Source organism: Parus major, chromosome 4 (genome assembly GCF_001522545.3).
Source record: "Parus major isolate Abel chromosome 4, Parus_major1.1, whole genome shotgun sequence".
In the NCBI taxonomy this organism is placed as follows: domain Eukaryota; kingdom Metazoa; phylum Chordata; class Aves; order Passeriformes; family Paridae; genus Parus; species Parus major.
Window position 1 is genome coordinate 17,571,019 of NC_031771.1, and position 24,976 is coordinate 17,595,994.

General features: G+C 36.8%; 1 protein-coding gene across 2 annotated transcripts in view; it reads left to right on the top strand.

Moving 5' to 3' along the window:
• The window catches only part of GRID2 (glutamate ionotropic receptor delta type subunit 2), a 673,180-nt gene that overhangs the window by 316,975 nt on the left and 331,229 nt on the right, over positions 1-24,976 (top strand). The gene's annotated exons all lie outside the window — the stretch shown is intronic.

Consider the following 24,976-nt stretch of genomic DNA (forward strand, 5'->3'; position numbering starts at 1 on the left):
GGGAGTGAAGAAAATAGTGCTGCAGCAATTTATAGGACAAATACTGCTCTTCCTGTAACTGCAGTAAATCTAGTCCACATAATGTCTAACTTATTTATCCCCAGGGGATCTCATAATTCAGCACAAAAAAACCAATGCTTCCTTTGGGAGAATTAAGAGTGTCCATGACTGATTTGACTGCTTAAATGCTCATTCAAATGAGTGAATTTGATACTTCTAAACCCAATATTATTACTATTCAATTGAAATTTTTATTGGAAGAAGAATGAAAGTAAAGATTTTTCTGTTCCTAAAAGCTGGGATTATTTTTGTTGTTTGTTTTTTTTTTCCCTTTCAACTGCTGACAATCTCCCATACATCAAAACTGACACTGTAATGCTGTATTTCTCAGGAATTTTTTATATCATAGACAGAGCTGTTGGGAGAGATATGTGTATCTCAGTGGAGATTTTGACTGATTATGACTAGCCCAATAGTCTCATTTCTAGGACTGGGTTATTTTTGAGTTGGTAGCAGCTAATTACCCATAATTCAATATATATACAAATATCTGTAAAAATGAATGCATCTGAGAGGCTTGCAAAAAAAATAAACCCCAAACTCTCAAACTTCACCTTTCTTAGTATAAAAAGCCAGGTTTGCATGACTGCCCATGCTAATTAATTTCTTCATTTTCAGAAGTCTCTGTGCTTATATATAGGTAATTTCACAAGACGGAATAATGACTGGATAGCTATAGCTCACTTGATGAAGTTTTGGTTTTGTTAGTATTTCATTTGCTCCATTTAATTACTTACCTTCAGGGTGAAAATCCCTTTATATCATACAGGGTATGATAACAGTGGGGGCCGATTGATCCTATACTTAGCCTAATCCTTAAATGGGAATTCTGAAGGCTGGATACACCCTGTATTAACCAGGAGGGTTCAGATTTACAAGGACCTTACAAGTCAGATTTTTGTGCAACCTGTGATACTACTGAGCATCAGCTGCTTCTAAATCTAATTTAGGTTTCACTTAAAGTTACAGCTTTGGCTTGATGCACCTTTACCCATCTGTTCAGAGTGGTTTTAGAGGGGTATAGTTTTGGAGGGATCTCTCTGATGTTTCCATTCCTGTAGCTTTCTCTCGTTTCTTCTGCATCTTTCTGTTGTGTTTTTATTCATCTCAAGGAAAAGTCCAAGCTCAAAACCTGACTGAAACATTTCAGCAGGGCTGTGAAGATGGCTTCAACAAATCCTACCCATCCCAAGACAAATTTTTGTATTTCTGTGCATAGTCTTAATATCCAAAATGTCTCTGTGGAGGAGCAAGGATCATTCCTTTGCCAAGAGCTCTTGCCAGGAATTGATGTTTTCTCAGTAGATTTGTACACTATGTATCTAGTGGGGACCAGGAATCATGGTAGTATAATTAAGCTGCAGAAATTAAAATCAACAAGATTTAAAATCTGGGTCCAAAGAGGCCTGAAAGTTAGAGGGGAAATTAACCAGGCCATACTTTCAGGTTCAAAAAGGATAAAGTTTGTAGTACTTTACAAGTGAGGCTGCTGTGTGTTTGTGCATCTGAATGTAGCTTCTACTATAAAGAAAATTCATAATGATTAGACTGCTGTGGGCTGGATTCATTAAAGGGATTAGCTTGTCTTTGGGCATATGTGTTTATGTAGCTCTGAGCATGGTATGTGTGTATAAATCTATTCCCACACAGAAGACTTTGTTAGCTTTAACTTGAGATTGCTTGACAACATAGCCCACCAACACAACCTGTAAGGAGGGGGGAGAAGAAAAGCTGTTCTTTCCTGTATTCCTTACTCTATGTTGTATTCATTAATTGGTCTACTTACTCTTTCTGTGCCTTATGCAGAAATTCCACTGAAATGAAAATATCCAGATGATAGGAAAGCAGTTCAGATATTGACCCAGTTTCCTGAATATGGTCATGATTTTTTTTTCTGGTGATGGCTGAAGGTGTTATCAATGACATGATATGTTCTCCCACACCTTATTTTTCATAGTTTGCAAACTTACAGGCTTTGTAACTTTGCCTACTTTTATGTGAGATAGGACTGCAGATGGAATTTGTCAAAGGAAATCATCTCGAGTTGTGGTGTTTTGAAAATGTCAGTGTATCAAGTTGTTCTTAATTTCTCTGTGTTTACACCCAATTCCACTCTGCTTTTAATATGTTCTGAGAGTATATAATAATTATTTGTGATAATGGTGACATGCGGATGGTGGGACAGCTGAGGTTAGTGGGTAGTGCCAATTCTTTACCAGGATAAGTGCTGTGAGCAGTTCTGAATGTGACAACAACTAAGGAATCATGCAGTCCAAATGTAATTCCCCTTTAAGGGTTTTTCCTTCCTATTATTTAATTTCTACTTGCTTTGCAGAATGTATCCTAGCCCATGACTGACATTCTCAGAGGCTTATCTTTGCCAGAAGAACATGGCTGTACCATCAGTCGAAGGATTGTTCCCTAGTGGCTTATCTAAGCTAATAGGATTTTTTTTTTTTTTTTCCTGGAAATGTCACATATATATAAGGGCCAAAGATCATTTGGCATCTCTGCCAGACCCCTTCCATCATGCCACATTTACTGTCACAAGACATTTCGCTTCATAAGAGAGCAGCTGTGCCAAGTATTCCTAACAAAAATTGAGTAGCAGTCAAAACTGCTTTGACTGAAAAACATGCTACAGGATCATAAAAAGCTTGCAAATATGCCTCAGAAGTCAGCAAATACTACTGTTCCCATTCTGTCTGGAGAATGGGTGTGCTTTTCCTCAGGTTGCCAGGGCTCCACTTCATGTTACTTTTGTGGATTTGCTAGGAGTTGTGTATATGGTAGTTTCCTCTCCTATTGGAAATCAGCAAAAGGACTATGCTATGGCCAAAAATTGCTTTTGTAAAACACAGGAAGGTGGTGAGTCTGCTACATCTATAACACATGGTTTTCACTAATGAATGGAACAATTAATTATTTGAGGATATTCAGTTTTTATAGAATTATGGAATATGGCAATGTTGGTATCTTGATTTATCATTTTATTTAAACCACACTATAGGAATTCATTATACTAATCTAATTTAGTGTGTTTGTATATTCTGCGACACACTGAAGTATGAGTTACCTGGGCTGGGATAGGTAGGTGTGTCACTTCTTGGTCCTTTTTCTTACCTTCCTGCTATATGCATACTACATGTCAAGATGGAAGATGAATAATGTGTTCCTTAGTCTGTCCATACATTAGCTCTACCTAATTTCTCTTGCTCTTTCCAGGTCTCAAATTTCTTTCACCCCTTGATTAGTAACCATGGTGCTTGTAATGTGCTGCAATTATAGATTGGAATGTACCAGCACAGAGTAATTTATGCAAAAGTAATTACTTAAATGACTCTTCATTATATTGCAATCAAATCCTAGATGCTCTGGTATAGATGTTATATATCCAATCTCAGCATGCTACTTAAAGTCTTTTGAGTCAAATTCTGAAGCGATGTAAATCAGTACAGTTCATCTATACACCTCTAGTGCTTTGAAAAGGGCTGCACAGACCAGTACAGCTATAAAAGAAAAGAATTTGAACTTATAAACCAACACAGAAAGGTAGATTTGAGTGAGCCTAAAGCACTCTGAGAACAATAGTCTCGACAGTCTAACAATGACAGCGATCAAATTCTTTCTTCTCTCAAATTCCTTTGAGATAATTTTTTGCATTTTTACTTTAGCCACTGAGTTAGCCAGAAAATGGTGAGTGAAGCCTATTTCAATTTAAGCTGTACTGGGGTTTTTCTTGCTTGTGGGGAGAAGGGGAGTTGCTGGCTGAGTGAAGGCCGTAGCAGTGTGGTAGTCCCAGCTTATCTTGCGATCGCGTTTAAATTTTATAATAGCTAAGTTGCATTTGACTGTTCTCTTGGCAATTTTAGGCAAATCTGGCAGCAGCTCCTTTAGAGAACTGCATTGCAAGATGTGTAACTAAGGCCTCAGAACATACTAATGAAATTAGCATGTCTGTACCGTGTTGCAGGGTAGTTAGGAGCATTTCTAGAGATACAGTGGCTTTAGTTCAGAGTTTTATATTAGATTGAACTCTGATGAATATGGAAACTCACCCTCATCTACTCTGTAATTCAAGATGAAATCTAAAGCCACCCAAAACCTGTGGCAAAGCACAGAGGTTATTATCCACCATGAAGACTCTGTGCAAGCACTTTTTCTGTATTTGAGACAATGCAGCAATGCTTGTTATGGTTTGAGTGAGTGCAATGAAAATCTCCTTTGCTAATTCCTGTTTTCACTATATTTAGAGATTTGAATAGAGTACATGAGTTCAATCAAGTCTTATGTAAAATAATTAGAGGAAAGTCTAAAAAAATCTCTCAGCTATGGTACTTAACGTGGTCAGCAGGAACTGCCAGTGAGAATCCATCCATCTTTCTGGTTCAGCTACTTTGTCATTAGGTAAACAGCATGGCATCTGTGTTTCACAAAAGTATTTCTTCCAGCAAGACACTGTTTCCTGCTTCGTTTGAAACAATTCAGTACTAAATGTCTTTATTTCTCTATTATTCCACCTCCTGCCCTCCTTTCTATCTATTAGGAGACAATAGCAATCTGATCTCAATTTCTGCATGATGAGATGATGCCACGTGTGAAATATTTATACACAGGCCCTTGGCTAAGTTTGTTTGTATTAAAACTTGAGCAAAACTTGGGCAGCAAATTTAATGCTGGCCAAAGAGACAGTACAGCTGCACTATTGCTACAGCTGGGATACTAATCCCAGACTTTGATACATCCTTGCAAAAGTAAAGGTTTATATGAAGAACAGATATTTACTCTTATTCTGCTATTTTAGGTAGCTTAAGACTATCTAGTCTGCAGAGCTAGTTATTGAAGCTTTGCTTCAGTTTGGATGTAGAGGTCTGAAAGGTAGGTTATCCAGAGCTGGTGAATGTACTGATTATCTTGAATTGTCATAATCAGAGATTTTAAGTCCTCAAGAAGAAAGGAAAAGATCTCCATTATGTATATGATATTTGAGAAGGTTTTCCCCTTTTTACAATACATGGTGTTACAATTTCAGGCTCTACAGGTTTTTTTAGATAATATCCTTCCACTTTTCAGTAGTTCTGAGCACACCTAGCTAATTTTACATTTGGAAGCACAATGCTTGTTTGAGGTGAAGATGTCCATTTCTCCTGCAGATGTTTTTTTCCTGTTAGATAATGTGTCTAGCTGGTAAGTGATTACCCTGTAGTACCCCTACATGGTCATTTTTAGCCTGCCAAGGGAGCAGGACCAGTGAATGAGCACAGATTTTGGTAGTCTCTAGCCAGGAGTACCTGACAGGTTGGTGGATGCAGTTAAGGCCACATTTCTGCCTTTGCTGTTGTCTTTGTGCCAGGTAAATGAAAGCTAATGTGGGCTTGTCCTCCTAATGTGGTGAAATCCTACCTGCCTGCAGTACATTGATCACCTAGGTTATGACACACTGAAAGGCATTAAAAGCCCCACCCTACAACAGATGTGTCCCCACACAATTGTATTTGGTGAGAAGTGATGACTCAAGAAAGGAGATTACAGTGATACAATTGTTGCTCTCAACCTTTTCTTCCCTAAATAGACATCATCAAGGCCAGTGTCCCTTTAATTTTTCTCTTCTTTTAATTTATTACCTATTTTTCTAAAAGAAAAATATTTTATTTATTTCAAAATATACCTATTTTGAAAAAAACAAAAAACTATGTGGAAAGATGATATATTACTTATTTTGAAACCTGAAACTGAGTTAGGAAATGTAAGTATAGAGTAGTACCTTGTACTGAGGCCTTCAGGAGTTTTTTATTTACTTATGGAAAGTGTTTGCTATTAATTTACTTGAGAGAACTCTTGACTAAAAAAGAGGGACACAGCAGACATTTCATTTAGTAAAGGCCAAGAATCTATGTGGAGGATGGATTGATTTGGACAAAAAAACAACAGCATGAGCTCTTCTGTATCGTGTCAGCGGCTGCTTTCAGAGGTCACCATATTGAATTTGAAAGAGCAATGAATATCAAGTCTTTTGAGAGGTGAAAAGGAGGGGGAAAGAAAATCTTTCATGTTATTATGAGCTGTCATTAGTTACAAAAACTTTTGTGCTAAGAAATGCATATGCAAGTAATATGATTTGGGTATTTGCAACATTGGTGAGAAAGATCATCTGTTGTTAAAACTGCATCATTTAATGATTGGATTTAATTAAGGAAAAATTTATCCCGTCTTGACAACTTGAAAAATGAAGTTCTCCCAGATTACAGTTTTTTGTGTTTCTTTATTTCAATTCATAAACTGGCAAATTTACTACAGGAAATGTTTGCATTCATGTAAGGAACCAATTAAATACTACCAGAAATTCCACTTTAAATAAAATACATTTGATGAACTTTCAGATTGTAACACTTAGGCAAAGATTTACTTAGATCCATTGATTTTGACAGAGAAAGCACCTAAATTACTTTTTTGGATCTGTTCCCAAAGTCCTTTGCTTTGAAAACTCCTCAGAATTAGCTTTTATTTTTATTTCTTACTAATTAAATACCTTGTGTGGAAGTGCTGAGGTCTTGAAAAGGTCTCCTGAGATCAAGTTCTGTTTTGAATTCCATAAATACTAAATTAATCTTGAGGTGTTCAGGTTTCAGGTATTCTCACAGTAATATATATTTGTCCCAGAAGACCCCCAGTTGTTAAGTTCTAATGATTAACTTTAGGTGTCTTTTGTAATCTTTGTTTTCTACAGATGCAGTGTTTGATTAGCCTTCTACTATAGCAATGTAAAATCCACAGAGAAAGCAAAAATGGGAAAATATTTGAATGTATTTATCAGCACTGACACTAATAATGCAAATCGCCAAGTTGTTCTCCATAGTCCTCAGCTTCGCCAGGATTACTGAGATCCACCTTTTTTCCTGCTTTGGAATGCATGGGAAATGCACAAAGCTCCTCTGGATTTGAAGTTACTCTAGGGATAACAATTATTTCTTGAAACCCTGTTTCTGCTTATTTTAGTTTTAAATGTTTCATTTCATGACTGCAGAAAGCATTACTCTTAATTTGCTCCATGAAGCTGTGCATCCTGTCTTCCAAAGTATCAGGAGAGGATCTGATATTTCAGACCAGTTCTGTTCTGAAATAATACCATGTTGAAAATAAATCTCATTTTCTGGCAGAACTCTCAGAGCATAATATTTTCTCTTTTGCTGATAGAAACAGTTTCTGGGGCTAGCACCAAGACAGGCAGAATGTGGCAAGGCTGTTGGTAGCTTTAGAAGAGCCAAGGAGCAGTTGTCTTGACATAAGAAAGAAGCTATTGAAGAGAGGGTAAAAAGGCTGGGACTCTTTGGTTTGGAGAAGAAAGCGCTATGACTGAGACAAACAAAATCATAAAAGGCTGGGCTGCACATGCCATAACTATGGGAAACACATTTATAATGTAGATGAGAAGTTATTATTCTTTTTTTTGTCCTTCAGCAGTGATATTGAACTGTTGGAATTTGTTGCCACAGAAGAGAATGCAGAGAGACAAAAGCAGGAGTTTCGGGGGTATTAGAGAAACACATGGGCAACAGGTTCATAGTAAACATCATGGGGAAGGGGTAAGGAAGCCTTTTCTGTCCCATTTTTCTGGGAAAGGGACTGGAGTTGTCTGGGAAGGGGAAGTAGGAATGAATGGGCTGCAGATATCAGCTGCTACACAGCTTTTCCTAGTGCCAGAGTCAAAGAGACAGGGTGGACTGGCACACACACAATTACCTGTGGGGCAGAGTGATCACTGAGCAAAGGCTCAGCACCAGTAGGGTATTTCTTACACTTCTCAGTAAAGCTGCATTTTAAAAAGTGTTTACAAAGTGTAGAAGAAGCTGCTTAATTTGAAACACACTGTGTTGGGGTTGGTTGCCTGTCTCATGGTTTTCTTTTGTCCTTACCACTTTTAGCACGTGTGTTTTACAGTAAGAGCAGAATCTCCAGAGGGCTTCATTCCTTCTCTCACTTCACCCCTGTGGTTCCCTTGTGTGTGTTTACCCAGTGTTAGTCCTGTGACACATACGCTATATATATATGCTTTTGAATCCTGGAAAATTCTGAATCACTTCATAATTTTGTACTAAAAATCTGTGTAGTGTTATTCCAGACAACTGGAAAAACTTAGGTGTTGGCTGCTGCTGACCCTGCTGCAGAGCACTGTACAGAACAGATACAGGCTGTACCTTGTCCATTTTGCTATAAAATGTGTTTAGCTTTTGAGGAAAACTGAACCACATCCATTTAGTGATGCTTTTCCTTGTTATTGCTGTTACTAGTTATTGCTGTTACTAGCTTCCAATAGGAAATGTAGTCAGCAGTTATAAATTCAAGTGAATATTTGCTATGGATCACTGGTGGTGTGATTTTGGAAATAAAACTAACAAAAGCTACTCTACTCCTACGCTCCAGTTCAGTAATTGTGTCCTGGGAGCAGAGTGCAATTAATGGCATCTAGGTAGCTAAAAGTCCCTGTGCAGTTTCTCTTCAAATCTGCAGAAAAGTTCAGATGAACCAACCTTTGTAGATAAGTAGTAAGATAAAGAATTTGGATTCTTTGTAGGTTCTTTGAGATTTGGGCAACTGTGACTCAAGAAGCATTGTGCAGTTTAGTTTGCATTGATCAGTGCTTGTAGAGTATTGATTATCTGTCATATGTATATCCAAATTCATTGTTGGTAAGGGGAGAAGAACTTCAGGATGAAAGGATTAAAAAATATCCTGCTGCAAAATGAATTGTAACACATGCATAAAGAAGATAAAATCAATATCAACACTTGTTGGTCTGAAATCTAGAGACAGATTCCATGTATAGCAGAATGACAAAGAATAAGCAAATTGCTAAAAAGCTAAATTAAAAGCAGGTTGCTTGAACTTTAGAGAAACACAATGTACATAGTAAAATCCATGATCTTACAAATTATTCAGTAGATATGTCACCAGCTTGCAACTTTGCATTGCATAGTCAAGACTGTATTTGTTTACATAAATTGGTACTGCTCTTACTCCTGTCTCTGTGTATTTGTCAGGAGAGAATAGAGAGAATTGTTTCACTGTTGAGCACTTGCTCACTGAAGTTTTATAATTCAGAAATGATGTGAGAAGGAGGTTTTTGTAGAATATTATGTAGGATATATGTAGGTGAATACTTGTGTACTCCTGTTTCTAGGATGTCATGATAGGCAACTGTTCTCAAAGGATGCTAAATATCTTCCTTGAAAGAGTGTTCAGGGATAGGACTCTGCTATGCATACTGCAGACACGCACAAAGATTTTACCAGGAACCTGGAAACATTCCCAAGTTCATAAATGAACACTGTAGTACTATTCCTCTGTCCACTCTAACTAGAATGCTTGATGCATATTGATAATCTGTGTAAAAACTAGTTATGCTTGTGATAAAGACAAAGATCAGTGAGCAGCTGATATTTGTTCCACATGGGATATTAATTAATGAGCAAAGTATTGTTTAAAGACCAATTTTCTGTGAGCTCTAGTGCGATCACCCCTAAAATGAAAGTCTCCCCATTGTTTCTATATTTTTGTCTCTTTGTTCCCCAAATCTCTCTTTATTGAATATAGATATTGTGTGTTGTTAGTGTAACATAGTGATGTAACTACAACTTGCAGAGCTTCTCTGGAGATAAGCAGAGTTGACCTGGTGTAGGAATTCTGTGAAGCACTCTAATCCAGTTCATCCTTGAGCCTCTCCAGAGAGATTAAAATATCCCATTACCTTTACATGCTCCCTTTCATTAGGATTAGAATCATGTTCCTGCAATGGAAAAGAATGGTGTCATGTCATTCGTGTTGATATGAGCAACAGCGTGATACCCAAATAAACCAAGCGCCAAATACTCAGTCATCTGTAAATGAGCTTCATATAGAACTTTCTTTCTAAGGGAGTGAAATCCTACTTAAAATGCATTTAGAGGAAATTAAAATAAGATCTAATCCAGAGCCCACAAAAATTACTGAAGAGTTTGTGTTTGCTGCAGTTCTCTATGATAATGAATACATTCGGAAGACTGTGCTCTGTTTATACACATTTTTATGAGAGATGAATAGCACTTCCTCTGAATTATTCACTCTTACCCCAGACTGGGAGGTTCCTATGAAACTGTGCATAAAACATAGTGGTAGATCCTAAAGGCAGACTTTAGTGCTGTCTTTATAGAGTGTCTTTTTATTTCATAAACCTTCCTGTAGAGATCATTTATTGCATCTTGTTGTACTTGGATCTTCTTCACTGACAAGCTAGAAAGCCTTGACAATAGTCAGAACTCATTAAGGGTGTAATTGCTGATAAATGGCAAGAAATTTCAGCTACAGGTCAAAGTATGCTTCGTACATCAGACAAATATTTTAACTGTTAAGTAGAATTTAATACAGAAATAAATGCCTCCTGTCGGAATCTAGAGAATCATAAAAAAATCTGTAGAAAGTTTATCAAATTTAACTATTATGTTCTGGTATGTGCAAAACTTCTTTTGCCTCTCACAGGGCCCTGCTCTTATAATATAGGGCTTTTTCATATGGTATTTATGTTATTCATCAGCTAAATTTCATGTTAATATAATACAAAATGGACTGCTGTCAGTGAAATCAAGCTATACTAAAAGGAACATTTCAAGTGCTTTAAAATGCAAGGTTTCAGTTGTTGTTTCTTTTAATAAGCAAATGTCAGCAAATTTTGTCTGCATTTCTAGGCAACATCACTCATTTCAAAAAAGGGTTGTGTTTGCCTCACATGTAATTGACTTTGGAGAGGACTATTACAAAAAGATTGTGCCACTGGCAAAACCAAACTGTTGCTGATGATGGTAACTCAAAATTTATGTTGTAACCCTAAATAAAGTGTATCTCTAATCCAAAAATTATATATATATATAATATATATATATAATATTAATATAAATATATTAATTTTATATATAATATAATAAAATAGTCTAGTACTCCTTTCTACTGGTGTACAAAACCGTATTAGATTGTTTTAATGCATTAGAAACATTAAACTTCATGGGTCAAGGAACCTGAGGCTCAAAAGTAATAATATATGCTCTGTGATAGGAAAAGAAAGAGAAATGTAGACTTTAATTCAAGACTATTATTTGTTGGTAATCCAGTCTGAGCTGGGTACCACATGGAAGCAGAAAAATGAGACAAGTCTTGATACAGAGTCTTAGACAGTTTAGGCTTACTTTTAATTTTATTATTTTAGCAAAAATTGAAGAAAGAATAAAATTACATTTGGAGTAATTTGTGTCCTTCCACTGATGTTATAATGGGAAGGACACTGCTGAGATTAGGTTGCAACAGAGACCTCTAATTTTCTGTCTGCAAGATGTGAAAGATTAGCCAGATTTGATCTGTGAAGCTCAAGGGTGTCTACAATGAGGAGGTTATCATCAAGGTGTATAAAACCCTGGGAGAGAGGGAACAGGATTGATGGTAATATACTGTTATTAGAGATAAGTAATTAAATCACCAAGATATCTAAGAACACGGGGAGGAAGAATAAATTATTTCCTAAGAAACTGAATAATTTTCCTTATGCAGAGAGAAGGTGAAAACCAGACCCAGTGTTCTGAGTCAGCATTGACCAAATTGTTCCAGAAGAGAGCTGAACTTCATTTTGAAAATATTAGTTTATGAACAAATTTGGGCTTGTACAGCTGTGTTTGTTACTTAAAACTAGAGCTGTCCTCTTTGCACAACTGACAGGTTCATCAAGTTTACTCTTACTTGGGGATGAAGGGCCTGTAGCCACTTACTTTTAAATACTTTTTCTTTCCCAGCTGAGAAAGATTCAGATTCCACTGATTCTTGCCCTTTCAGAAATGGTGAATTGTGGAATGGAGTGGGAGTGCCTGCATCCTTGAGTGGGTTGCAGCAGTCATTGGTCCACTTGCAGTACCCAGCTATGTCTATGGAAGATCTATTCCTGTCAGTGGGAAAAGAGTAGATCAAAACACACAAAAATATTTTATTGGTAAATATGTGAAGGAAGGGCTGATTCTGCCTTGTCACAGTGCCACAAACAGCACCAACTCAGAGTATTCAACATTACCTTGTGCCATTCCCAGCTGATAAAAACCATAAATGTATAAAGGCTATGAATTCCCTGGGTGCTGTTAGCAGGTAATAAAACAGGCAGTAATGATGTTACTGGAGGTGTTGCTTTGTCAGAAGGAGCTGTTCTCTCAAAAGAAGTTGCACTAGACTGCTCTGCTGATCCTGTGTATGATTCATCTCTAATTTGGTTGGCAAAGTAGTGATTGACGTGGTAGAGAAGGGCTCACCTGCTCCCCTAGACAGCTACCAAGAGATAATAATGAAATGTCATTGGCTTAGGCATTATTATGCTTATCTGTGTGATCCCTTTCAGCTCTTATCAATTTTATGGCAGCTGCAGGCTTTTTTCTGCTTTTTGTCAGGCCTCATTCATTTGTATTATTTTTTCCATTGGAGAACTGTGTAATTTTTCCCAAAGCAAAGCTATGTGTCTTCTAGCACTAATAAAATTCTTGTCTCTTTTCATTGCAACTTGCCTCCGGAGCAGGGCCTTCTGGCATACTCTGCAGCAGAGGAGATAAAATAATCAATAAGCCTGGATCTGAAAATGAAATGCAACATTTGTTTTGTTACTGAGCTCTACATGGCCTAAAACAGATGTCTTTGTGATGCAGTTTTTAATATGCTCATGAGGATTTTTGAGATGTGTGTGATTTTTATTTTGAAAATATAAATTGAATGAATGGCTACTAGCACAATGACCTGAGATCTATTATACCCTTTCACAGATCAAGAACTGTAAGTGATGTATAATTAGAGCAATGCTTAACAGAACTCTTGAAATGAAATGAAACTGTAGTAAAGGAGTGCATAAAGTGCTCTCATTATTTTCTGTTGAAAAATATTTTAGTTTATCTTTGTCATTGCTTGTTTGGCTGCTTGCATGTGTTGGTCTGTGCTTCTCAGCTAATGTGGTGGCAGATAGTAAATGTATATGCATCAATATGGTTAGTAAACATTATTTATCTGAGGGTGGCAAGTGTGAGGCAAAATGTGAATTTTATGTATATTTATTCTTTCTATGTTCTTCTAATTAATATTTTCGTGCCAGAATATATTGGAATTCAGTTTCTGTCAGATATGGTTTGGTAGTTTCAAAATGGGAAGAAAGAGCAGCTTCATACTGCTACATAACCAGAGATGGTGTTTGGCTACATGAAGAGATATCCCTTATCTGCGATGATATTTGCTCTATTATCCCTCTGCATTTAGGGAGAGCAGCACTGTTGGGGCAGTATTCCAGATAATGTCTGTTTTAATGTGGATAAAAGGGATAGCAGAACACTTTAGTGTGTGCTGTTTGTTATTCTCAATTGGCAAGAAATGGTGCCCAGGAAGAGCATCCCTTCCCTAGATCCATGTACAGCTGCCTCTTCGTCGGTTGTAGGGCAGTGCTTTGCTTTGATGCTGCTACACCAACAAGTGGCCACTCCCCCTTATTAGGACTCTGACAGACACAGTGACAGAAATGTAGTGGCCAACAGATGTGACCAAGCATCTGAAGTTCTTTTGTTTGAGAGCTGTCTCAAAAACCTTACATATCTCCAGTACACCTCAGGAAACAGTAATAGTTTCATTGCAAGTGAAGAATCCACACCTTTGAAATCAATGTGCTCTTCTAACAGACAGTTTTTACAGCATATGAAAAAAAAAATAGTTTCAGCATTCTTTAAAATTTTCACTAAATACTATATGCAAAGTATTTCAGCTCATGAAGGTGTTGCATTTTTCAAAAAAATTCAAACCAACCCTACTGTTCAAGGTTTTTGCAAAATGCCGGAAGCAGAGAAACTTTTCAGTTTGATATCTATTTATGTTTACTTCTATAGCTTCATTTTTGTTGAATATAAGTGAAAAAGTTGGTGAAGAAAACTTCATAAAAGTATAGTCTTCTGAAGATTAAAGATAAAAAGCTGTGGGTTAACTGGACAGCCAGTTACCTTCAGGAAGCCATGGATATGCTCCAGTTCCATCTATTGCCAAGGGTTAAACTAAGAGGAAAGCTCTAATTGCAAGCCTGTATGAGATATGGAATATGCTAATATTCAGCCAGAAACCAAAAGTGCTACTGATTTGAGATGGATTTTTGGATGCCTTCCAGAGGCACCCAAAAGAGGCAAATATGCACACTGAAATGGTTGAATACTCACTTTCTACAGATGCAGTACCCTCAAGACAGTCAGTCAGATTATGTCAGGACTTGGAAGAAGAAGAGAGGAATTTGCATCTGGCTAATCATGTTTCAGTATTTAGAATATCTTTTTGATTTATTTTTTAACTTCACCTCAACCCAAACATCAAATCTTGAGTGTAGGCTGGCAGTGCAGATGCTATGCCTTAAAGGCTTAAATGAAATAAACACAAATGAGACTGAGAGAATTTGTAGTGAAAGATGCAAGTGTGTTATTCCCAGTTTGTAAAAATGGTCACTTTTTTTTGTGTCCTGAAAGAAAAGGCAGTTCTTAATATTGCCTATTGTGTCACTTAACTGAGTAAACTCAGAGATTTACAGTGAAATTGATTAATTTGTCAAGTATGGAAATTAAACAGCGAGAATACAAAAGCATCTCCTCAAAATATTTTATATTTGCTTTAAGATTTCATACAAACATTAAGAAGCTTTTATTGCAACATTTCATTGTGAAATTTAATTTGCATTCTCAGTGCAGTAAAATTTCTTAGCTAGTGAGGGATTTTATTTTAACTTTTGCTTCCAAAACGTTTTGAAAGTATTAATTTTTGTCATGTTATGCCTTCATCTCACTTATGTAGAGATGTGTTCTGTTGATAACAGATCATCTTTTATGCACTCCACAGTTACCATCATTAATTTTTTTACTAGTAAAAATTGCACATAGTCCTGGAAGTAGGATGTGTATCTATAGGAAAAGCATTTTCTGTTCAGAACTGTGAGTCCTGACTTTACGAATCAATGGGCTGTGATCAGTTCTCAAACATAATATTCCAACCACCATAAACCATTATCAGGTTTGCACTTGTAAACACTCAAACAGTTCTGTTATTTCTGTAACCTCACATGACCATGGCTTGGGTTTCATAGAAGAACTGGGAGTTAGGCTGATTGATAGATGCAACATGAAAAAACAAATTGTAGGTTCCACTGACATCCACTGGAGCAATGATGGAAATGCATATCCTTCCTGGAGGCAGTTGAGCTTTGGGAATTCACCTGTGCAAGATGATGATTTATATTTGTAGCTGTGTTCACTTCAAAGGTTTTATCAGAAAAAAAAAAAAAATAAAAAAAGTAGAATTTATAAACAACGAATTTCAGCAGTGCTCAGAATGGGCTATACTCACCATGCTCATTTCTCTGTCCAGTAGAGGCTCTGGAGATTTGCACTGGCTGAATGAATACAAGATAGACAGCACTACTTTCTTTGCAGTATTCCTTGGCCAGCATGTTTCCTGACTTTTTTGCCTTTAGATTTAATCATATGTAGTAAGCCTATTCAAGTATCAGTGGAAGTGATTTATAGTTTTGACTGTGCAGGCCATTGTTAATCTGATGTTACAACAGAGGATCGAGCCTTCACAGTACTATCCAATCTCTCTGCTGGTCTTTAAGCATCTTAGCTAGTCTTTATAAGGTCAGACAAAATAATTTAACTAGGCTCACCACTTCAAGGAATATTTGGTGTGTCTCCAGAAAGGCAAATTGTAATCTTTAGGTGTGGTAATGGCCGTTCTTCTCTGGCATTTCCATCTCACGGAAATCTTGAGGAATTATTGGCAAAGATTAAAAAATTGTTTAGAAGAGTCTACAGGTTCTTTGTGTGCCTTGACTGTTGGATTAGCAAAGGACACCTCTAAGAGAATGCCTTTGGTGTTGGTAATCTCTACTGCCACTAAAGAAAATAAGTGTTTTCAGTTATGTAACGATGGGCAGCCACAGGCTCACCAATGTGGATCCATGCTGTGTACTTGCTGTTAATTCCAGCCCTGGGAACTACCCTATTGATGTCATGATATTGTGGAGCTCTTTTATCAATAACACACCTTCTAAGGACTATTAAGTCATTATGATAGATCTGAAAAATTTCCTGAAATGACTAAAAGAAAAAAAAAATCAATGTCTGACAGAAGTCAGTTTAGTGTCAGGTTTTTTGTTTTTCCCGTATGATTACCTAAAATCTTGATTATTGACTTTGCTGTATAATCTCTTCTTTGCACCTCCCCTTCTCTCTTCTCCTCCTCCCTTAAATCCATTACTGGTTTCATACTTCAACATATGAGATATCTTTCTAGCATCCGTAACTGTGGGTTTAGCTTCTAGTCTAATCATCTAATCAGAGAGGATAATAACCCCCTTTTGCATATTATTTATAACAGAATTGTGGTAGATGATCTGGGAAACTATCTGCAGCCACAGGAGAACACATTCGTTCCTGTCTTTAGCTCATCAAGGCTGATGTTATAAAAAATGTCTGCCATGAGTCTATCTTATGGAATGTCAAAAAGATCTCTGGATAAATGAAGATGAACCTACCATATGTTATCTAGCTTTTACTTCAGGCAGAACAAAAGCAGTGAAGAATGTACAACTGAGCACCAATGCAAGTTATCTTTTTTATTTACGCTGCTGATGTGGCAAAATGGGGCTAACACCTTGATAGTTCATCTTTTATTGTAGAGGCTATACAGTTAAAAGGGAAAAAACCAAACCAAAACCAGACACTGAAAAAAAAACTAGCTACAGAATCATTCTTTGAACAGTTTAGTTCAAACTGCCACTTTGATTCTAGTGCCAGAATCTGAATTCTCCCACATAATGACAGACAATTTTTCTGAACCAAACCTGCTGAGTTTCATTCTAAACAGTGACATTGTAAGAGATGTTAATTCATAATTACATAATCTTTTAATTAATTAGCTCTGAAAAGTTGAAAATCATAGTTTCATAAGCACTCACTTTCAAACTATGGGCGAAAGAAACTGTATTATAACTGTAAAGAAACAGTATATGTTGGTGTAGAATATAATAAATTAATATGAAAGTGCAAAGCCTTTATCAAGAAAAATGGAAAGGTTTTGCATTGAAGAGACAGCCTTACTGCCACTGTTTTCAGTCCATCCATATAGGTGATGATTTTCTCTGGTTCTACATCAGGGCTTGAGCTTGTGTTGTATGTTATGCAGAGGGGAACACTTCTTTGGTGTTTTTCCAAACTTTCTTAATATTTAGTTTTGGATGAAATTCTGATGGAATACTATTTTGATTATTCATTCTACTTGCCATAAACTAATCACATGCCTAAACAATAAAACCATACAATAACCAGGGACACAAAGAGTTGTAACTACCACAAAATTGTCTGAAAAGCAACAAAAAACACTTCTTTTTTTCCAAGGTAACTTCAAACCTTAAAAAAATGGTGGGTGGGTTTGTATAAGATAAGATTTATGGCAATGTATTGCTGATTTCATAGTTGCTTCCAAATTTTAGCCAGAATACCAGTTTTGGGGAAGAGTGAGGAATGGATGAATAAAAAATAAGCTTGAATATGTGGAGATTTCCTTGCAGTATGTGTCTGCTTCTTGGCTGAAGCACTGAAACTGTGTTAATAGAGTATAACAACAATGTAAGATTGGAAATAAAGAATAATACTATGCCTAATGAAAACTGCCAATGCAATTTGTGCAGGTAGAATGCAATTACCCAGGCTGGAATAGAGCCAGACATGAAAGCACCTTACTTTGTTTCAGACAATGCAGTGGCTACTTAGAATATAACAAGCAGGAACTTTTTCAAGGTGCTTGAATGTCCAAATTCTACTACTTTTCAGGCAAATGTAAGATATTTTTATGCTATTGCCACAACTGTTAGTGTATTTTTGTGCCTTTAGTGCTTAAGCAGAAGACATAGGCAGCTATTCCCCATAATCTTTACCAAAAAAGTAAAAAAATCCAGCCCAAATTTTTGTGATTTAATGTTCTAGATGTTTTATTGCTTAAAGTCTTAGAGGGTTTTAATTGCTTGGGTGTATTTTAAATACATGGGTTAACAGGTCTGCTTTAAAAAAAATATTGCTGTGGGAGTATGTTCAGATTAAAAAAAGATTGTTTGCTTCATACAAACAAACAAAATTTTGTTGCAATTTTTTTTTTCTATAAAACCCAAACAGTATGTAAACAGTGAGTAAATTATTAAAAGATGGTGTTTTTCCAAAAGTTGCTGTGTTTTACATAGAAGATTCTGATAATACAGTAGTCATTTGAGGCTGTACTTAGATCTCAGATAGAAAGTGATGCTGTTCAAGCCTTGGACTAAATATTACAGTGAGTTCCACTTATTTAAAATACCATTTATATGCCCTTGAGCCATAAAAAAAAGAAAATCTAAAATTATGATGAAAGGCAATTCTCAACACATATTTGCTCTATCTGTGTGCTTTAGCAATTTCTGCTGGCTGGATTTACTTTGAGTTGGTTTGACTGTAATTGAGAGGTTGATGGTAAAATGACACTTCAGAGAAATACCGTCTAAGAATAAATCATTATGAAATAAGCTTAAATTTTCTCCTTAACTGAGGCTCTTTAATCCTATTACAGAAGACTAATTGGTGCTAATGTGTATTTTGGAACTTTTCAAATAGTGGTTTTCCCCTGCTTATCATATGGTGAAAGGTTCCCATTCAGCTGGCATCGTTTTTATGTAACTGAAAGACAATATGTACATTTTGATTCTTCTTGTACACCATTCATTGTATCATTGGGATGTTGACTCTTTCTGAGACTAATCAAAGTGACGTTATTAGAAATACCCGTTTCTGGAAAGAATTTTAAAAAAGAAAAAAAATTTCGAAGTTGATGTTTGAGTCTTCCTGCATTCCTCTGATTTTTGTTGACATTCTTGCCATTATTTCTGAAGGGCTGATCCCGAAGAGTAGACAAAATAGCCAAGAGAACTGAAGACAGCAGCAGGCTATGTTGCTGAAGCCAAAGGAGACAAATTTTGGATGTTTCGATTGACCAAACCTGTGTGCTCTCTTCGGCTAACCCTTTGCACTTGCTGATGTGCTGTGAAGCAACCAATAGCAGCTTTTCCACGGAAATCTAAGTCATGTCTTTGCCAATGGCAGCAGGAAGAGACAGATATTTTCATCCCACCTCTTGTACTTTTCAGTCCTCCTCTTTTTTCCCAATTTACCTGTGCTGCCTGTCTTAGAACAGCCCAAGTGCAGACCTTCACCTCTTCCTTTCTCTTTCCCATGCTAGAAGGACATGGCTGTGTAAAAGCTGATTTAACTGGAGAAATAAGAAGCAGGGCAGGCAGAAATAGTGTCAATGCAGATAAAGATGTAAAGGACTCTGGCACTGTGTCCTTAGGCGCTGAGTTGACTGACGTGACTAGCCGTCATGTAACCCAGTGAGTTTATTTTGTCTCCAAAAATCAGGGCACTGAATAAAAACACCTATTGGGAATGGCCCCTGGAAACTTTTTAATCCCTGCACATTCTCCTAATTGGTGTGGTGACTTTTACATCGTAGCGTGGACATAACCTAGGGGAGGAGGAGTAACGCAAAGGTGACTGGGGAGAGAGGAAAAAAAGAAGATATCTCATGTAAAGGCGTGTGAGAAGGGAAGAAGACTTTGGCAGTGTGAGAACTGAAATACCTGCAGGTAACTAGGACAGCCAAAATCCAAAGCTGAAGTGTAGAGAGTAGATTTGCTCTGTCTCCACTCCAGCAAAACAGAGAGACATCCATTACTAAGCTTATTCCATCCTAGCCAGGGCAAAAAGCACACGCGCCATCCCTACCTGCCATCAAAAGCCTGGCACAGGCTCAGTCCTTCACAAGGCTGTGTTTTCCAGTCTCCAAACTTCCTATCTCTCCTCTTGCTCATCAGCAGGCCTAGGCCTAGTAAGAATAATTTTTAGGTCTTTTACAGCATTGTGTTATCTTCTAGAGGAAACCCACTTCTTAAAACAGGCAGAAAACAACGTGAAATTTCCCCCACAGAACATTCTTAGCATCTTCAGCTGCCTGGTCATCTTGCCTCCAACAGGCAGGTAATGAAGTAGTACCATTTTGGCTTTATCCAAACTTTCCCTGAACCTGAGTCTCAGATGTTTTAACCCCTGGTGTTGATAACCAATTGAATGATCCACTCAATTCAGTAAAGAAAGTATATTGACCAGCTGAAAATTTCCTCCTGCATAGTTGTGATAATTTGTTTGCTTGATTGCGGTTATATAAGGTGTATTTTAAACTTTCAAGTATTTTCCAGAAAAATATGACTTTTTTTCTTCACATTCAAGCACATTTTATTGCATAACTGCCTAGTTTTCAACCAAATCAAAGAGAATTAGGTAACTAAATACCTTTTAAGATCTGCAGTTAGTTCTAGAAAGATGATTTTAAATGTAGGGGTCTGGGGTACCTCAGTATAGGGTATGACAGAAATCATATTTCTGAAGAAAAAACAACGGATGCTATGTTGGTATATGCTTATGTAGCTATAAATAGGGTGGTGAGATTTTGCTGCATGCTTCAAAATGTATTTTTGCTTCATTGCAAATAAATTTTGCAGATATTTAAAATGTATAGGCTGGGTAATTTGCTTGCATTAGATGGGCATTTTAAGAAATTAGTGTTTGGCCAACAAATGACTACTTTCAAATATATATTTAAAATTAATTTTCTTTTGCTGAACATGCCACTGAATTTTCTTAGATTAGGTAATTATTTTTCATTGTCCTTACATTAAACTCAGCTCAGCTTCATTCAGCTTTTTGACTTCTAAGCTAACTTTTGTATCAAATTTTAATAGAAGGCAGAAAACCTGAGAGTTCCTTAGCTCCAGAACTTGGAGAGTGACAAATTAACTGAAAGAGCTGAAGGAGTCAAAAACTCTTCCCACATCCTTAGTTTTATTGATGGAAGTATCATGGGGAAATTGAGGTCATGACACTGCTAGACCTCCACATGTATTGCAAGACTGACAAGAAACCTTCATCCTCTCTGTATGATGGCTTTATGTTCTTCCAAGTAAAATAAGAGTATAATACAATGACATTTCTCCCTCAGAAATCAGTATCTAGGATAAATTTCTAATTATTTTTTGTTCTTTTTGATGATTTTTTTTGTGTTTACCATGTTTTCAAAATGATTATGTAAGGAATGGAGGGAATTTGTTGAGGAAAAATATTTTTTACAAAAATAAGGTTAATAATAACAACTCTTAAAGGAAATTTTATAGAAGAATAGCAGTGAAAAGCTATGGGGATTGTGAAAAACCCTAGTGAAATAATATTCTAGTTCTCTGGAGAAAGCAATCTAAATAAAAAGTAGAGCTGGATAGAAATAAAAAGCACAGAAATAATTTGCCCAGGGGTTCAGGCAAAGCTGTTATTGTCAAACTTAAATTCTTTTTCTTCCAGACAGTTTTATTATTCATGGACCTTTTTATGTATTCTGATTATTTTACTTCTAAAAGGATTCACGATTAGTGTGTAAAAAACCCAGAGTCTTTAATTTATGACTTAAAACTCGTAGGTAGGCAATTATATAGCAGATCTGTATGAGCCTGGGTCAGTATGCTGAGAAGGAATCTGCTTTGCTTCTCATTGTCTAAAAACTTCTGGCCTTTTTTATTCTCTCATTTGTATGTTTGAAAACCATAACTATGAAATCATCTTCAAACTTTTCCAGTGACAGATATTCCCTCCAACAAATGGTGCTGTATTACTGGGTAATGGTCAATCTTCAGTTTTCAGAAACCTAAACAAGAGGGATACAGCGCTAGAAGGGATTTGAATCCAGATTATGCACTTGCTTACCTGTTGAGACAAATCAGATCCTTTAGGGAAACAGTAATACCACTTATACATTGTGATTTGGGTTCATAGTATGGCACGACACAAGTCTAAATCCTAAAAAGAGGAAATCATCTCTGTTATTCTCTAATCCTTCTGTGCAAAGAATTCTTCTGCCAGGGATTGTTCATCCATTAAGGTAAAGCTTTGTAACTGCTTCAAAATACAGTCAATGGGCACTTAGGATGCCACTGTACTTTATATTAATGCTTGTGCTATAGGTGTACCAGACATTTACTTCAGACATTTATTTATAAATACTTTAAAAGTTCTCTGGAGTGGAAACAAAACAGGATTCACAAGGGTTTCTTAATCCTGGATTTTCTTCCTCTTATTTTCTTTTGTAAAGCAGTAATCAGACATTGAAAGATTTGGGAATTGTCCTTACCAAGGCTGATATACTCACAGTTTCTGGGTTTGTATTGGGACTGATAAGAATTTCTGCTCTCAGGTCTAAACAGTTTCTCTAAGAAATCATTAAGATTAATTTTTTTGTTAATCTTGATAAACTATGGTAGGTGTTACAGTCTCACATAGTTTCTAAGGAGTAATTTCTGAATTGATTCACAAAATCATTTGCATACCTTCTTTAAATTACTGACACAGTGGATTTCCAAGTGTCTTCCTCACTCTTCATGGCTTTCTCTCTAGCTAATGCATGATACATGCCAGACTGCCACTGGTAGTGGCAAAACTGCTAAGTCCTCATATTTCCATGGTGTGTGAATGAGGGGCAGAAATGGATGATCACTTTTTGTGGAGCCAACATTGTGTAGCAGAAACTGTGCATTTCCAATGGGCACCTGTGCCAGACCTCCTAGTATAAACCATACCTATACTGTAGTATAAAAGGTCTATGTGTCCTCACTGAGGATGTTTGGGCAAGCCTGCAGACAACCAAAAATACTAATCTTGAGGAAATTCTCCTAGACACAGCTGACTCCAGAAGTCAGTGTTAGCACCAGAGCACATTGAGAAAAAGTGCAAAGAACGAGAACAGGAAACATACGGAATACAGCCAAGGCTTGGCTATAGTTGGAGGAGATTAGAGGGCAGTTAAGACTAGTAACGTCCTGACATGAACATTTCATTTCTCCTTCTCGTCTTCATGGCATTTTCCATATTTGAACGGAACTCTTGCTTCACATGTAATAAATCCTTTTCGTGTAGCTGCACTTTACAGAGCAGCAGTGACTGCTTTTTAATTTTATACTTTTTTTACGGTAACCGTCTTCAGTGTTAACTTTTTCTTTCCTCTTGTTCTTCAGACACCTCTTGCTAGGAAAAGTAATCCTGTACATAACCTTCACATTCTCCTTCATTTCTTACACAGATGTTGAGGATTATCTGGCTCGCCTGATCTCTCGCATCTCATCACTATTCTCTTTTGTCAGCTTGTCCATTCTTTAGATATTATCTATTCTTTTGAAGTTCCTCACTTCTGTCCCTTATAGTCATTGACGGATCAATGACAAAAGATCCAGTGAAAATGGCAGCATAATTTACATATTTCATCTTTACCTTTAGATCGATGCTAAACATATATGGTTATGGCCTTTCTTGTCCATTTTACTCACTGTTTCATACCTAGGATCTATTAAGGCTGTGTTGATCAATAAGAGATTAAAAAAATATAGCTTGTTGGAATTGTCTGTAGTTGAAAATATTAATATTTGACTCTCAATCATGATGGAGGGCTCAGTTCCTTTTATATTTTCTCCTTGTTATTAACTCTCCTACACCAGCTGTCTTCAATACAAAGGCAGGCAGATGTCTGATGACAGCTGTATTTAGAAATTAGAGTGCTTTCCAGATTTAAATTCAAGATCTAAAATTTTAAGATCAATGCACAGACACTGTGGAGGTGAGAACTGTTGTTTTCATCTGAGTTTCATCTTCTGCATTGATCTATTGTTCCAATCAGTGTTTCATCATCTTCCTATCCTAGGAAAATAGCAGCAGGCAAAATTGAACTGGTTCACAGAAGCTCAACTAGCTGATATTTATTTTTGAGACGATGCCATATTTTCAAGAAATGCAATACAAATATATCTTACCAAAGATGTAGTAATCCTTAGCTCTGAGGAAATCCACCCAGGAGAAATGTTAAACGGCCTTCATGTGTTTTCAGCATTAATTAGCATTCCAGATATATTATGGGAGTCTGAGCCCTTAGGTTGCACCAACACAGTATCATATTTCAGAGCTGTGTAAACCCAGTAAAAATTCTAATCACATGTTTTACTCCTCTATCTCTGGCTCTTGTAGTCAAATATCTGTCAAACAGATCAGTCAGAAAAGTTAAACATAATTATAAAGACCCAAAGTTATTTTTTCTAAGTGGAATCATGCACCCTGAGGTGTATAATTTCAGAATGGGGAAGAGCTTTTCTCTTATCATTATCAACCTGTTGCAATATTTGTGATGCAGCAGCTGGATGTAACAAACTCTGTCCTCTTTCTCACTGTGATTTTGGGGGATGGATAAGTTTTTCCTGGTTGGAATTTCAAACTGTATTGTGAGAAAAAGCCCCTTGTTCCTCAGGTGAGTGAGACACAGCCAGCTGCCTATTTGCTCACTTTTCCCATAAGACAGGGAGTAAATGGAAAGATGACTGAGGGATGGAGAGAAAGATGGTTTAGTAAGTGAAACAGAAGTTGTGTGTGTAAGCCAAACAAAATAAGAAATGCATTATTCTCTTCCCATTTGCAGACAGTTTCTGGACAGCTGCTTCCTGGAAAAGAGATCCTGGGAATGAGTTCCTTGTGATGTCATTTGTGCAAACATCAGGAATTCCTCCACGTATTCTTGAGATTTTAATGGTGACTACATTGTACAGCATGGAACATCCCTTTGCTCAATTTTTGTCACCAAAAGTCCCTCCCAGTTTCATGCCTATCCCCAGCCTGGAACCAGGGAGACAAAGTGGGAAAAAGAGGAAGTCTCAAAGCACTGCTCAGCAATAAGCAAAACACTGGGGTTTTAT